At 31.6% G+C, this 13078-nt stretch overlaps 1 protein-coding gene across 1 annotated transcript in view; it reads right to left on the bottom strand.

The window, feature by feature from the left end:
• Window positions 1–3689, bottom strand: part of LOC144978455 (uncharacterized) — a 51235-nt gene extending 47546 nt beyond the window's left edge. Inside the window, exon 1 of the mRNA XM_078924549.1 lies at window positions 3679–3689. The gene's annotated coding sequence lies outside the window, so the exon portion shown is untranslated. The remainder of the gene's footprint in view (window positions 1–3678) is intronic.
• Window positions 3690–13078: the final 9389 nt, after the last annotated feature.

Here is a 13078-nt window from a genome sequence, read left to right on the forward strand (position 1 = left end):
CTCAACTTTATAAATGATGAAAAAAACAAACAAACATGAAACTTTCGCTTCCTGATGAGAGCGCGAATACTCGAAACAAGATTGCCGAAGTTGAACATAATTATACTTGATATATATATATATATATATATATATATATATATATATATATATATATATATATATATATATATATATTAATCTATTGTAACGACGACCGGTTTGTAAATTATGAATGTGTGTGTTTGTGTGTGTGTGTGTGTAAGTATACTGGTCTATTTTAATTATTATACTACTGTATTATTGTGGACATAAACATAGATCGAGAAGAATCTTAATGAGCCATTCATGATCAAAATCATTCCAGTAATAAAGTCTAAGTGCGTGTAAATGAATAATATGGCAAAAGGGCGGCCATTTGGTGATTCCCAATATCAAAGGACAGATCGATTAGCCCTAGCATGTAATCAAAATAACCATTAGAATAAGTCAACAATAGTTTTATTATTTTGGTCTATTATTGGTTTTACCTGTTTGTTTTTAATTGTAAATTGGGAAGGCTATGTTAATACTAATATATGAGCTATATTGGCAATTACATAAAAATAAACATTTGAACAATATTAAATTTTTTAAAATTTAGATTTGACAATAATTTTGTGCTCGTTGTCTAAAAAGAAATTAACACGGGCATGGTAGAAATGCGTAACCCCAATCCTATTTTGAAATATAGAGTAGATATACGTGCATAAAAAGAGATAAATTGATACGTCATATATATTGTTTTACATAATTATGATTCATCCAGATAAGGTGTTAACGATGTACAGATGACTATTCACACACTCAATCCTAGAGATTTTTGCTACTTTTCAAATGTTTTATTAAAAATGAGCATATGCATAGATAGTTTTATTCAACTATCATCAACGTGTAAAAATTAAGAACATTAGCTTTGATACTACGCCTATAATTTGTCTCATAAAAATGTAATAAATAGGCATGTGGTAAAAGTAACCCCGGGTATACTACGGATATAGTCGGTGTTCGGGTTGACTGAGTAAAACAAATGATCAAATGTAATCAACGTCATGATGATTTTCAATTAATCAGGACTAGATTTATCTTGTATTATGTCAATGATAATGTGATCTCTGTCGTAACGTTACACGATTGCCTTTGATCCCATCATGTGTGTAACGTTGTGACGTTATTACCTAAGTCTCAAACAAAAATACATTGGGCGGGGAAGCCGGTATCATGCTGGTAAGTCATCGCCTTTCCATCGAATTGCCACGAGTTTGTTGAAAAAAAAAACACTTGAGCTTTTATAGAGAGCAATGTCTAATAAACGTGCTCAAAGCGCTTTACAAGGGGTCCCTGGTCAACAGCAACACGAAACATGTAGGACGTGACATGCATAACGCCTCTTAGGCGATATTTCAATTTTTTTTCGGACAAAGACAACGCTGTTAACGGCCAGGTTCTCATTTTACACCTGAGTACGGTAAGAGAATGTGAGTAAAGAGCTTTTTCCAAAGACTCAACTATGCGCCAGGCGAGGCTCGAACCCAGGACCTTCTGATCCGAAAGCGAGTACCATACCACAAGACCACATAGCCGCACAATATACTGGTTGAAGAAATTAGAATTTTATGCAAGAACGTACGCTAAGTTCTATGAAATTAGAGTTGCTCTCAATCCTCTACTTTTTATCCAAATTTCTTGTCAAAACTTTGAAAGTTAGAAGCACATATTATTGTTATATTATTCTGATGACCAAACGGGGGTCCCGTTAACTCAGTTGGTAGAGCACTCTCCTCACACACAAAGGAATCAGGATCGATCGGTCTGTGAAGTCGATATTATTATTTTGGAGCCTCTTCCATTCTGTCAACCCAATCGCGGGTGGGTAGCTGGGTTTGTCCGAGCCATCGTTAACATTTAGCCTGACCGTGGCCTTCGTAAAGTTATGGCCTGACACTGACCAAAAAGGACGAACACTACAAACGACAACTCAAAGTGGCAGTTTGACGTCATTTTTTAGGTTTGTGTAGCGTCCAGTGAGTTGTCGTTAGTAGAGCTCATGGAAACAAGTTATTTCATTGGTTGAACTATTGAATACAACTCACGATTTGTTTTCTTTTGTGTCAAAAGACTTGACAATTTGACGTCATTTTTGGTCAGTGTCAGGCTATAACTTTACGATGGCTAAAGTTTGCCCTTTGCTAGCAATGACTATTATTGCCAGTTTCGCGCTATAAAACTTGAAGAAGGAAATTGAGTTAGAAGCCAAATTGAATTGAATTGGGAAGTTCAAGTTGTTGCTTTTTCAAAAAAAAGCGAAGAATCAAAACATATTTTAAGCATTGTGTGGCGATGTGATTCAGTTTTATAACACTCGTCTTTGGACCGGGATATTCAGGGTTCGAGTCCCGCTCTGACCCGCGTATATTTGAGTAATGGGCATGATCTATATTCCATTTCCATGTGCTCGAGGTCATTGGTCACATTGGAATATGTGCTCAAAGTGACCTACATAGTGAAAAGTATTCACAGCTTTTTAAAGATATAACATCACGATTGGTCATTATGTTCAGCTTGACGCATGGGTATGTCTACAACTTTCATAAACAAAGCAGTGTGTTCACATTTGTTAAAAAATATCCAATCGTTGGACATCAACAGATCATGTGATCGGTGACTTGGTTGGACGAAAACATGAATATAGATCTCTCCCATTCAAAACGGGTGTTTACTTACTTTATCTCCCCGCACTCAACCCTAAAATGAGTACTGGGCCGTTAACAGCGTTATTTCTGTAGGGGGAAATTAATAACGCTCAACAGGAGCCATGCCTCGTTCATGTTAAAACTCACTCAACCCTCACATCGAGTATATCCGTAGTTTACCCGGGTTACTTTTACCCCATGGCTATTTATTACATTTTTCTGAGACAAATTATTATAGGCGTAGTATCAAAGCTAATGTTTTTAGTTTTTGCATGTTAATGGTAGTTGAATAAAATTATCTATGTACCTACAAGCTCATTTTTAATACATTTTTCCCCATTTTGAAAAGTAGCAAAATATCTAGGATTGAGTGAGTTAAGTGTTGCTTTTAACCTGGGATCCTATGTAAAGAGTTATTTTTAGTGAATATTACTATTATAAATGCTCACGTTCATTCAACTCAATCAATGCATGTATTTTAATTCATTTTATCTTAAATTTATGACGTCTAGACTGAATTGTAGGCATCAGTTCCAACCCAACATATTGCCGTTAAGAAAAGATAAGTTACAATTTAGAAAAAAATATTTTAGTCATAGTACGGCAGTATTGTGCTTTTTCTTTTTAATAAACAAAGATGAATATAGCAGCATAAAAAAGAACAAAATCCTAAACACGTTTTGGGTTCATACGTCTTCTTCAACCAACAATTCCAAGATTTTTTCCTGCAGTGGGGGTGCACCGAATATTTCTGTGTCGTCGATCTGGCTTTTTAGTGTAATGTATTTATGTTTTTATAGATTTTGTTCATGGCTGAAGAAGGGTTTTGAGCCCGACACGTTTGGTAGTTTGTTCTTTTTTGAAGCTGCTATATTCATTTTGTTTTTCGTTTTACAGTACACAGCTTCTAACAGCTTAGTATCAAATTCATCTTTTAACTCTTTTGAGTCTCTTCATATTAACTTACTTTATGAAAACATCCATTTTAATTTAATCACTTTGTACAAACCACCATCATGTAAATATAGTGAATTTTTACATGACTTTGAAACACATTCATCAGCAACAAAGCACTGCTTTCTGGAAATCTGCTTGTTGTTGGAGATTTCAATATTCATATGGACGAGATGAACAACGCGACAACTAATTCTCTGAATAATATAATCAAATCCCTAAATCTAACTCAAACTGTGCAGTCACCGATCCATGAAAATGGACACATTATTGACGTCGTTATACATTGGATGTCTGATGATTATATCATAGAAATATCTGTAATTCAAAATCATTTTTCAGATCACAACATTGTACTTTTTTACCTCTCATCATCGAAACCGTCCTATGAACAAAAAATAATTAAGTACCGAAAATCCAAGTCAGTATGTCGCGATGATTTTCTCAAAGTCCTGAGAAACGCACATCTTGGTGACCTTGTAGAGGAAAAAAACAAATGTAGCATACACGCTAAATGTATTTGAAACAGCAATCCTGGACATTCTTGAGAAGCATGCGCCACTACAAACACGAATGATATCACTTCGCCCAAATACGTATTGGTTTTCTGAGGAAATAAGAAAGTCAAAAAAGAAAAGAAGAAACGCTGAAAGGCTTTGTAGGAAAACAAAATCAATTAACAATAAAGAGCTGTACATTTCCATAAAAAATGAAACATAGTTTGATGGAATAGGCTAATCGAAATCACACCAAGATAACTCTCATCCAAGAAAAATGACACAAAAGAACTTTTTAAAATCGTAAACGGTCTCCTGAAAGACACCGATTCAAAGAAATGTCCATCAAACACAAATGGATTCAACGAATTGAAGTTAAAGTAGCTTGCATCACTTACAAATGCTTACATAGACAAGCTCCTGCCTATATCAAATCAATATACGGTCAAGAAATCTTCGATCTTCCATCTCCATTCAACCCGAAACTAGAAGGTCTACATCAAAAACAGAATTTTCCAACAGATCTTTCTCTAATGCAGTTCCAAAAATCTGGAATCCCCTGTCCCCCACAATCAGAAACTCTCCAACTGTTAACTCTTTCAAGTCCAATTTAAAGACTGAAATGTTTAAATTAGCATTTACTTAATATAGTTTATTGTTCTTCAAACTAAGCTTCCAGTGCTGTAGTTTTTATTTTATTTTCCCTTTGTGAGTTCGTGTTTTATTGTAAAGCGCCTTAGAGCATGAATTCACGACATTTGCGCTCTTTATAAGTGATTTGTTATTATTATTATTATTATTATTATTATTATTATTATTATTATTATTATTATTATTATTATTATTATTATTATTATTATTATTATTATATTCTTCTTCTTCTTCTTCTTCTTCTTTTTCTTCTTCTTCTTCTTCTTCTTCTTCTTCTTCTTCTTCTTCTTCTTCTTCTTCTTCTTCTTCTTCTTCTTCTTCTTTTTCTTCTTCTTATTCTTCTTCTTCTTCTTCTTCTTCTTCTTCTTCTTCTTCTTCTTCTTATTATTATTATCACTTCTGCATTTTTTGACGTCGTGTCGTAGTCTAAATAGTTGTGAAATACTCTCAATGAAACTTCTATAATACAACAAAATCCTTGCAACCTGGAAAAGAAAAGATTTCATGTAAAGTAAGTGTGATTGAAAAGCTAAGGGCGGCAATCATGAAAACATTATATATGTAATTTTTATGAGGGTGGGTGGATATGTGTGTAGGTAAAGGGTGTGAATAGAGGAACGTGTGTGTTTGTTAGTAATTATAATCTTGAGCTTGACACACATATGAGAAATATATCATATATTATATAAATGTATATAAGTACAATTCTTATTTTTCGCTACTTGTAATGTATGGGTATCTTGTGACATAAGACATATGTAGTAGTAGTAGTAGTAGTAGTAGTAGTAGTAGTAGTAGTAGTAGTAGTAGTAGTAGTAGTAGTAGTAGTAGTAGTAGTAGTGGTGGTGATGGTGGTGGTGGTGGTGGTGGTGGTGGTATAGTAGTATAGTAGTAGTAGTAGTAGTAGTAGTAGTATAGTAGAAGTAGTAGTGTAGTAGTAGTAGTAGTAGTAGTAGTAGTAGTAGTAGTATAGTAGTAGTAGTGTGTAGTAGCAGTAGTAATGTGGTGATGGTGGTGGTGTGTGGTGTAGTAGTAGTAGTAGTAGTAGTAGTAGTAGTAGTAGTAGTAGTAGTAGTTAGTAGTAGTAGTAGTAGTAGTAGTGGTGGTGTGGTAGTAGTATAGTAGTTTGTTGTTGTTGTTGTTGTTGTAGATGTAGTAGTCGTAATAGTAGTAGTAGTATGGCAGAAGTAGTAGAAGTAGTAGTAGTATAGTAGTATAGTATGGTAGTAGTAGTAATAGTATAGTATATAGTAGTATAGTAGTATTAGTAGTGAGTAGTGATATATAGTAGTATAGTATTAGTGTAAGTATATAGAGTGTATTGTATAGTATATATGTAGTTAGTGTAGGATGGTAGCAGTACATCACAATAATATTACTCTTGCTATAAGAATATTTCATGATTATATAAATCATATGTAAACAAATCTCATTGTACAGTGTAAAAAATCATTATCGTCATGTTGTAGAATGTTGATTCATAAAATATGAATTATTTGAGTTGTACCAAGGACTTTTTTTAAAATTGTTAATTTATAATTCAACCTATTAAATAACTATTCTATTAATTAAATCTTTAGATATTATTATTATTATATTATTATTAATTAATTATTTATTATTAATTATTATTATTAATTATTATTATTATTATAATTATTATTTATTATAATTATTATTTTTATTATTATTATTATAGTATTATTATCACTTCGCATTTTTTGACGTCGTGTCGTAGTCTAAATAGTTGTGAAATACCTCAATGAAACTTCTATAATACAACAAAATCCTTGCAACTGAAAAGAAAAGATTTCATGTAAAGTAAGTGTGATTGAAAAGCTAAGGCGGCAATCATGAAAACATTATATATGTATTTTATGAGGGTGGGTGATATGTGTGTAGGTAAAGGTGTGAATGAGGGTGTGTGTTGTTAGTAATTAAATCTTGAGCTTGACACACATATGAGAAATATATCATATATTTATAAATGTATATAAGTACAATTCTTATTTTCGCTACTTGTAATGTATGGTATCTTGTGACATAAGACATATGTAGTAGTAGTAGTAAGTAGTATGTAGTAGTAGTAAGGTTAGTAGTAGTAGTAGTAGTAGTAGTAGTAGTATATAGTAGTAGTAGTAGTAGTAGTAGTGTGGTGTGGTGTGTGTGGTGTGTGGTGGTGGTGGTAGTGTAGTAGTAGTAGTAGTTAGTAAGTAGTATAGTAGTAGTATAGTAGTAGTAGAAGTAGTAGTAGAGTAAGTAGTAGTAGTAGTAGTAGTAGTAGTAGTAGTAGTAGAGTAGTAGTAGTGTAGTAGTAGAGTAGTAATGGTGTGATGGTGGTGGTTGGTGTGGTAGTAGTAGTATAGTAATATATAGTAGTAGTAATAGTAATAAGTAGTAGATAGTAGTAGTGTAGTAGTGTGTGTGGTAGTAGTAGTAGTTATTTGTGTTGTTGTTGTTTAGTTGTAGATGTAGTAGTTAAATATTAGTATAATGTGGATATAGTAATAGTTAGTATTAGTATATATAGTTAGTAGTATAGTAGTAGTAGTAGTAGTATATAGAATATATATATATGTATATATATAGTATATATATATATAGTTTAGTTAATAGTATTAGTATAGTACTAGTATAGTGGTATGTACATACAACAATAATATTCATTGCTAAAGAATATTTCATGATTATATAAATCATATTAAAATTCTTTACATTTAGAATGTTATTATAAAATATAATTATTAGTTAGATTTTTTTAATTTTAATTTTATTAATATTAATAATATTATTAATTAAATTTAATTTATTATTTTATTATTATTTTATTTTATTATTATTATTATTATTATTATTATTATATTATTATTATAAATATATTTATTATATTATATATTATTATATTATTATATATTATTTTTTTTATTTTATTAAATTTTATATTTAAATTATAATAAAAATTAATAATATATTTTTAATATATTTTGAAAAGTAAGCGATTATAAAAATTATATATTAATTTTTATGAGGTGTGATATTTGTAGTAAAGGTTGAATATGAGAAGTGTGTGTTTGTTATAATTATAACTTGAGTTGACACAATATGAAAATATATCATAATTAATATAAAGTAATAAACATTCTTATTTCGCTACTGTAATGTATGGTATCTTGTAAAAACAATTTTATAGTGATTGTAGTAGTAATTGAGAGTAGAAGAGTGTATTGAAAGTATTAGTATGTACTAGATATAAAGTAGTATTAGTGGATGGTGGTGTGTTGTGGGTGGGGGTGGTGTATTAGTGTAGTATTAGTAGATAGTATAGTAATTAGAAGTATGTAGTAGTAGTAGTAGTAGTATAGTAGTATAGTAGTAGTAGTAGTAGGTGGTAGTATAGCAGTAGTAATGGTGGTGATGGTGGTGTGGTGGTGGTAGTAGTAGTAGTAGTAGTAATAGTAGTATAGTAGTTATATAGTAAGTAGTAGTAGTAGTAGTGTTGTGGTGTGTAGTAGTATATTGTTGTTGTTGTTGTTTTGTTGTTGTAGATTAGTAGTCGTAATAGTAGTAGTAGTAGTGGCAGAAGTAGTAAATAGTAGTAGTAGTATAGTAGTAGTAGTAGTAGTAGTAGTAGTAGTAGTAGTAGTAGTAGTAGTAGTAGTGGTATAGTAGTAGTAGTAGTAGTAGTAGTAGCAGTATAGTAGTAGTAGTATAGTAGGTATAGTATGTAGTAGTGTAGTAGTAGTACTAGTAGTAGTGGTAGTGGTAGCAGTAGCATCAGCAATAATATTACTCTTGCTATAAGAATATTTCATGATTATATAAATCATATGTAAACAAATCTCATTGTACAGTGTTGTAGAATGTTGATTCATAAAATATGAATTATTTTAGTTGTACCAAGGACTTTTTTTAAATTGTTAATTTATAATTCAACCTATTAAATAACTAATCTATTAATTAAATCTTTAGATGATTTATTATTATTATTATTATTATTATTATTATTATTATTATTATTATTATTATTATTATTATTATTATTATTATTATTATTATTATTATTATTATTATATTATTATTATTATTATTATTATTATTATATTATTATTATTATTAATTATTATTATTATTATTATTATTATTATTATTTATTATTATTATTATTATTATTATTATTATTATTATTATTATTATATTATTATTATTATTATTATTATTATTATTTATTTTATTATTATTATTATTATTTATTATTATTATAATAATAATTATTATTATAATTATTATTATTATTATTATTATTATTATATTATTATTAATTATTATTATTATTATTATTACTATTATTATCATTATTACTATCATTGTTTGCCTTGCTTTATTATTGATTTTACTTGATTTGTTGATGAAAATATTATATTCTTGTATGAGTTATATTGGCAATTGCCTAAAAAATAAACTTTTGAATCTATGACACTAGTTATTGTCCCTGGTTTCCAACAGTCTTTAAAAACGAAGTTCTTAATAGTGATTTCACATAATCATTATTCGCAGGAGTAGAAGAGCTCTCTCATCTCTGAAAAATTAGTCTTTGTCCCATCACTGAAAACAACACTGTATTTAGTTGAATGAGAGTGTGTTAGTTTGAGAAGGAAAGAAAAGGAGGCATGATTGAACATTTTGTGTGACTTAGAATTGAGATTTTGAACGTTTCAACTTTTCCGTCAAGTCTGAAACTTGACAAGATCATGTTTTATTTTGTTTTTGTTACCCCAAACCAATCCATGAAAATTTCCCCGTCCCTCCCCCCCCCCCCCTCTCTCTCTCTCTCTCTCTCTCTCTCTCTCTCTCTCACTCTCACTCACTCTCGCTTTTGGTCATGATTCATATCTCAGTTCTCCTGCAAATAATAGAAGTTATAATCAATAAACTACCTCTACGTCTATAGCCACCACCAAATCATTATTACTACCACAGCAACCGCCATACCGTTATCAGAACTATAGTAGCCACCACCACATTTACATCATCATCCTCCTCCTCCTCCTCGTCATCATCGCTACCACCGCCAATACAACAACCACAATCGCATCATCATCATTACTACCACTACAACAGCTACCTCCTCATCGTTATCAAAACTACAGAAAAACCCCACCACTATTACATCATCATCATAATCCTACATCATCAACACCACCACTACAATCACAACCATCACATCACCACCACAATCACTACACAACAGAGACACAGTCATCGTCAACGAAACGCAAAATAATAATAATAGCAATAATTTTTTAAAATTATATTAATAGTAATATTATTAATAATAATAATAATAATAATAATAATAATAATAATAATAATAATAATAATAATAATAATAATAATAATAATAATAATAATAATAATAATAATAATAATAATAATAATAATAATAATAATAATAATAATAATAATAATAATAATAATAATAATAATATAATCATCATCATCATCGTTATCATCATCATCATCATCATTATCATCATCAACATCCTCATCATCTTCATTATCACATAGATCAAGGGACAGTATTTTGTTTTTATTTTCTAGTCAACAGGAATTACTACAGTTATGTCCCGTTACATCCATTTAATTTTGGAACAGCTGTTCAAACGTCATGCGCCATATTTAATGTTAACCCCTCTTTTGCTTGTTTGAAACAGTTCTTTTTAAATATTACATCTCATGAAACCATTTGAAAACGAACCCTCACCTCTCTCTTTCTCTACACCTATCTATCTATCTATCTATCTATCTATCTATCTATCTATCTATCTATCTATCTATCTATCTATCTATCTATCTATCTATCTATCTATCTATCTATCTATCTATCTATCTATCTATAATCTATTTATGTATCTATCCATCAATCTCTCAATATCTATCTATCTATCTATCTATCTATCTATCTATCTATCTATCTATCTATCTATCTATCTAATCTATTAATGTATCAATCCATCAATCTCTCAATATCTATCTATCTATCTATCTATCTATCTATCTATCTATCTATCTATCTATCTATCTATCTATCCGCCTATCTATCTATCTATCTATCTATCTATCTATCTATCTATCTATCTATCTATCTATCTATCTATCTATCTATAATCTGAAAACCCTGCCTCTAGCGTTGTGTCCGTGGGTATGACTTTTCACACACATTATCTAACTCGACTCCAGCTGTGAAATCTTTTCTAGTTATTGGACTGATTCATAAAGGTGCAACTACAAAAAAAGAAGGCTAAATCGCGGTTTGTGGAGATGGCCGCCGTTGCTGGGCGACGTGACATCAGACTATTGCATCCAATTCATCTCCGAAGTTTTAGCCTAGCTGCATTCGTGTCATCTGGATGACTAATACTACTCCTAATACAAATAACAAAACAATCGATAGGCGAATTCAGCAGTAACCAAACAAAACACCGTGCTTATCACTCTCCCAACTACACACCCTTATCCCAGCAACAGGCAACATGTTGCAGCTAGTGATAACATTTTGTCGGGGATTGAAATAGGATTAGTAATTTAGAAAATAATAATTCAACCGCCCAATTTTTTATTTATGTTGTCGTTACTCGGTGGCTTGGCGGTACATGTACAATGTACAATGTCACAAAACGCAAGGTATGTTAAGCGTGACCAGTGGACAAATGGGCGATAATGTTCGTGGTCAATTCTGATCCCGACGTTGTAACTTTGAGTAAGGGACTTAACATACATTACCCTACTCGACTCAAGTTAGAATTATAATCTGGTTGTATGCTGTAACGGATATTGTAAGAGTGTTATGACAAACGGTTCGCCTATACAGGCGACTGGTACTGTACGAAATGGAAATATGGTTCCATACAGCCTGCTGGGAGAATAATGAAGCTTTGTGAAGCTGATTAAGCATGGGATATCCGAAAAAATGAGCCCAAGAAATGTTCATATATATATAACTATATATATTGCTGTTTTTTATTATTACGACTTGGTCCAACAGAATGTCCCACCATGACTCACCATTATCACAATAATCTGGATAATAATTTTGATGTTGAAAACGAAACCTATTCTGGCTTGTGGTCGTTAACCGGTATTATTTCGAGTTGAACCAGATGCCCAAAATTGATTAAAATTATATAGGCCCATGGAGCCAGAGTTTATCCCGGCTTCTATTGCGTGAAACAGGCAATAGAAATTGCTTACTACCCTTTGGATAGGGCGCTAGTCTATTGCAAAGTACTTTCTTCCAGATCTAACAGACCCAGCTACTCATTTACCACTGGGGGAACAGGCGAAAAAATATATCTCGACTGCATCCGGGATCGATCTTGGTCCCTTTGCGTGTTAACCCTCTCTTTACCACCTATTGGGAAATCGTCACATTTGTTACGATGCAACCGTCACTTTTCTCATCCAGATTTCATTCTTTTTTTTTGATATAGCTATAAAAACATTATATTCTGTAATAGAGCCTATATTGGCGAACAATTTGATGTATAGAAATAATGTGCTTGTTGCTTTTCTGTGTTTTTTTTTGTGTTGGATGGGTGTGAAGTTTTTGGGAAAATTCTGAAATTTTAAATGGCTGGTAAGCAGAGGGTTAAGCGAGTGCTCTCCAAACTTAGTCATCAAGATTCAAAATAATTGAGACTAAATGGTAATGGTGAGACTTTAGAATTCGTTGGTTTATAAAACTATATCCATTCTATTTATTGTCCCCAATAAAGCATATACACATAATCCGCGACTTGTATTGTTTGCTCTACAGTCATGTTTAGCATGGCTTTTATTGATGAGTTAACTGCTGAACTCTGGACTCTAACATGGGACTTCCACTTCGCGAGGGATGAAAGTAAATCAATAACCTAGACGTGCGGCTATGTGGTCTAGTAGTATGAGACTCGCTTACGGATCGGAAGGTCCTGGGTTCGAGCCCCGCTCGCTCGGCGCATAGTTGAGTCCTTGGAAAAGGCTCTTTTCTCACTTTCTCTTACCGTACTCAGGTGTAAAACGAGTACCTGGTCGTAACAGCGTCGTTGTAATATTGCCTAACAGGCGTCATGTCCCGTCCTAAATATTAAGTGTTGCTGTTGGCCAGGAACATCTTGTAAAGCGCTTTGAGCCCTATTAGTGGCTATTGCTCTATATAAAATCTCAATTTAGACATCGTTTGATAAACGGATGCCCGCCAAAAAGACCTCCTGATTACTTATCAGATGT

This window comes from Berghia stephanieae, chromosome 8 (genome assembly GCF_034508935.2).
Source record: "Berghia stephanieae isolate SIO BIC M18660-M18661 chromosome 8, UCSD_Bste_1.3, whole genome shotgun sequence".
NCBI lineage: Eukaryota > Metazoa > Mollusca > Gastropoda > Nudibranchia > Aeolidiidae > Berghia > Berghia stephanieae.